Genomic DNA, 4911 nt, shown 5'->3' with positions numbered 1-4911 from the left:
GCATTTATTCGCTTTCCGTACTGTTGCGTCGGACCAGCTAGAAATTCTCCGCAAAGCCCATCCTGGCCCAATTTCCAATTCTCCTACTAGGCTTGTGTCGGCCTGGCCCAGAAGGCTAACAGGAAGGCCCGATTCGAGCTTACATCACTCATCATCATCACAGCAGCATGTTCTTCCTTCTCAAAAAAAAAGCAGCATGTTCTTAAAAAAAAAATCAAACAGCAACAAAGTCAGCGTGGGCTTCCTTTTTTTGCGGGAACACTTGTATTACTCAAATGACAATGTCCTTACAATCATCAAGGGAAATACCCAATACCCAAGACTTCCTCTCGCCCAGACCCTAGCCAAGTCATAGTTTGCCCCTCAACTCGAGCAAAGCTAGCTAAACTATCACTAGCTTTGTTTTAGGCACGGGTACATAAGTAATAGAAGATATCAAGGATACTGCCATACTTGAATCAGATTCAATTGCAACAGGCAAATTAGACCTTTGTATGGCAAGTGATAATCCTTCCATGATCCCACATAGCTCAGCTTCTAGTGGATCTCTGCAAGAAAATAATGATCTATATGTCGAGAAGATGATCTTGCCCTCATTGTCTCGAAGAATCATACCAGCACCAGCATCATCGCTTGCTACAAACGAGCCATCAGCATTCAATTTGATCCAGCCATTAGCAGGCGGTACCCATCTAGCTTGAGATATTGCTTGTTGTGGTGTGATCGCCGCCCCAACATGCTGATCAAAAGATATATATCCCTCTCCTTTCGTTGGATCCATCTCCGAATTTAACTTGATGTCAATTAATTCATCCAGATATCTCCTCAAAAAACTCACCAAGGACTCCATGACCAGCGCTGGCTTGTGATGTACAATTTCATTATGCACATACCAACTCCTCCAGAAGATGAGCAACACTTTAGTACGATCAATATCACATAACTGGTCGAGCACATGAAGGAGCCATTCCTTACCAGTGTTCACGAAGGAATCCATTGCTGGCAGTTTCCATACCTTAGACATTTCTCTGTACAAATCCCTGCCTCGTTGGCACCTTAAGAACGGGTGGAAATTATCTTCTACCTCCGTTCCACACACCGGGCAGCCACTTATCGTTTCCAAACCAATTTTGTTCTTGTTCTTCCATGTTGGGAGGGCATCCGTCGCCATTCGCCAAGCAAAATTACGGATCGTCGGCGGCACATTACTCTTCCAAATAAGTTTCCAGCAGCTTCTCCCCCCAGAGCTCGAAGTACTGCTAGAAGCCAAATTTGCACCATGAACTTCATGAAAAGCAAACTGATAAGCTGACTTGGCTGAAAAAATTCCATTTTTACTCGGCCCCCAAGTGATCACGTCCTCGTCCAACCTATGAGACGCCCGTATTTTCATTATCTCAATCACATCTGCATTCAAAAAATGCTGCTGCAGTAAATCTACCTTCTAAGACCCATTGGGATTAAGAAGGTCAGAAACAAAACGAATGCGGCATCGGCCCTGTAGGGAAATAGGTTTGTACGAAAACGGCCTTGGTATCCAATTGTCCCTCCAAATCCGGATGCTCCTTCCATTTCCCACCCTCCATATCAACCCTTTTTTCAACATATCAAGACCATGGCTGATAGCTTGCCAAGATGAGGATGCATTACCTGTGAAAACCGTATCCTCCAACTTGCCATAAGGATAATACTTCGCTTTAAGCACCTGGGCACACATGCTCTCCGGTTTTGTTAGTAATCGCCATGCTTGACGAGCTAGCAAAGCTTGATTAAACATCCGGAAATCCCGAAAGCCAACACCACCTCTGTCTTTGGGTTGGAGTAGATGATCCCACCCTTTCCAATGCACTTTACGCTTACCATCCGCTGATCCCCAATAAAAATTCCTCACCATTCTTGTAAGGTCGTCACAAACCGAATATGGGAGTTTGAAAACACCCATAATATAAGTAGGTAAGGACTGTGCTACTGATTTGATTAACACCTCGCGGCCCGGTTGAGCTAGCAGACCGTCACCCCACTGGATGAGGCGTTTTGTCAACCTTGCTTGTAGATTTTGGAACTTGCCCTTGGACATACGGCCCTTCGGGGTCGGCAGCCAAGGTATTTTTCCTCAAACACCGAGCTAGTGACATTCAAAGCATCGCGAACTTGAGCCTGAGCTACTTCAGCGTGGGCTTCCTTGTTTGACTAAGGGATCCCCGTCGAAGACCAGGTCACCCAATCCATGAGACATGCCAGCCCGTGGAAAACCCATGGCGCATTTGGTCCCTCGCCCGCCACGGGTTTTCCTCCCCGGTCCGCGTCATTTTCACGGGAAACAATCCACACCTTGGGGGTGGGGGAGAAATCCCTTGAGGCGATGGTGCAACGCCTCTCGACCTCCTTTGCTAGCGATCGAGAGCAGCACGTCCACCTCAAATCTTTAGAAGTTGGATAGATGGCAAAGAATGGGCCGGAAGAGGGGGGTTGTGGCGGTGTGGCCTGCGGGTGAAGTCCATGGCTCGATTCTTATTCAGGTGCAAATAAGACGCGATTCTTATTAGGTGCAAATGATCCGACATGTAATGGGTGAACTCACCACCACTTCAAATCTTTAAAAGTAGGAAAGATAAAAGATTTTTCTTGGTTTGCTTAATAGAGTGTGTTGTGAGATGTGGGGCTCAACATACAATCAACACACAGGTTAACCTTAACAAATCGACTTTTTTGTATGCAAGTGTGTGTAAGTGACTAGACAGTTTGTGCATGTGCGGAAGGGTGATATTACCGTCATGCGTCTTCGGATTTGTATGACTTGGCTCTTCCATTTGTTAACATCGATAACTTAGTGTTGGATGCATTATTAGGACCTTTGAGAGAGAGAGAGAGTTTGAGCCCTCCCCCTCCCCGCCGCTCGCCTCTCCGGCGGCGTCCTCCCTCCCCGCCGCTCGCCACTCCGGCGGCAGCGTCCACCCTCCCCGCAGTCGGCCGCTCCGACTTTGCGCCCCTCCCGTCGCTGGACACCCCGTCCTCGATGCCCACATCTCACCGTGCTTCCCGCTCTGCTTCCCCATGGCTTCCAGCCCACGCTCGGCGCTACCTCTTGAGCACTGCGTTGGTTTTCCCCAAAGAGGAAGGGATGATGCAGCAAAGTAGCGTAAGTATTTCCCTCAGTTTTTGAGAACCAAGGTATCAATCCAGTAGGAGGCTACGCGCGAGTCCCACGTACCTGCACAAAACAAATAATCCTCGCAACCAACGCGAATAGGGGTTGTCAATCCCTACACGGCCACTTACGAGAGTGAGATCTGATAGATATGATAAGATAATATTTTTGATATTTTTGGGATAAAGATGCAAAGTAAAATAAAGTCAAAGTAAAAAAGCAAAGGAAATAACTAAGTAGTATGAGATTAATATGATGAAGATAGACCCGGGGGCCATAGGTTTCACTAGTGGCTTCTCTCGAGAGCATAAGGGCCAGTTCTTTTGGGCGGCTTAAAAAATAAGCTGCCTCTCCCCAGCTTAAAAAATAAGCCGCTCCCAAAATTCATGCAGGCTTCTAGATTAGTAATCCCATAACTAGTTCAGAAGCCCCAATAAATAAGGGAGGGGGCTTATGACAAAAGCTAGGGAGGAGGCGGCTTATTTGTTAAGCCGCCAAAAGAACTGGCCCTAAGTATTCTACAGTGGGTGAACAAATTACTATTGAGCAATTGACAGAATTGAGCATAGTTATGAGAATATCTAGGTATGATCATGTATATAGGCATCACGTCCGAGACAAGTAGACCGACTCCGGCCTGCATCTACTACTATTACTCCACTCATCGACCGCTATCCAGCATGCATCTAGAGTATTAAGTTAAAAACAGAGTAACGCCTTAAGCAAGATGACATGATGTAGAGGATAGACATGCAATATGATGAAAACGCCATCTTGTTATCCTCGATGGCAACAATACAATACGTGACTTGCTGCCCCTACTGTCACTGGGAAAGGACACCGCAAGATTGAACCCAAAGCTAAGCACTTCTCCCATTGCAAGAAAGATCAATCTAGTAGGCCAAACCAAACTGATAATTCGAAGAGACTTGCAAAGATAACCAATCATACATAAAATAATTTAGAGGAGATTCAAATATTGTTCATAGATAAACTTGATCATAAACCCACAATTCATCGGTCTCAACAAACACACCGCAAAAAGAAGATTACATCGAATAGTTCTCCACAAGAGAGGGGGAGAACATTGTATTGAGATCCAAAAAGAGAGAAGAAGCCATCTAGCTAATAACTATGGACCCGTAGGTCTGAGGTGAACTACTCACACTTCATCGGATAGGCTATGGTGTTGATGTAGAAGCCCTCCATGATCGATGCCCCCTCCGACGGAGCTCCGGAACGGGCCCTAAGATGGGATCTCGTGGATACAGAAAGTTGCGGCGGTGAAATTAGGTTTTTGGCTCCGTATCTGATCATTTGGGGTACGTAGGTATATATAGGAGGAAGGAGTACGTCGGTGGAGCAACAGGGGGCCCACGAGGGTGGAGGGCGCGCCTGGGGGGTAGGCGTGCCCCCTACCTCGTGGCCTCCTCTTTTGTGTCTTGACGTAGGGTCCAAGTCTCCCGGGTCTTGTTCGTTGAGAAAATCATGTTCCCGAAGGTTTCATTTCGTTTGGACTTCGTTTGATATTCCTTTTCTTCAAAACCCTAAAACCAACAAAAAACAACAATTCTGGGCTGGGCTTCCGGTTAATATTTTAGTCCCAAAAATAATATAAAAGTGGATAATAAAGCCCAATAATGTCCAAAACAGTAGATAATATAGCATGGAGCAATAAAAAATTATAGACACGTTGGAGACGTATCACTCGGTCACCTCCTCCTTCCGCCTCTCTGGCGAGCGTCCGGTCGTATCTGGGCTTG

This window comes from Triticum urartu, chromosome 5 (assembly GCF_003073215.2).
Source record: "Triticum urartu cultivar G1812 chromosome 5, Tu2.1, whole genome shotgun sequence".
In the NCBI taxonomy this organism is placed as follows: Eukaryota; Viridiplantae; Streptophyta; class Magnoliopsida; order Poales; family Poaceae; genus Triticum; species Triticum urartu.
The sequence above is the reverse complement of the archived record's forward strand: the minus strand, read 5'-3'. Positions refer to the sequence as shown.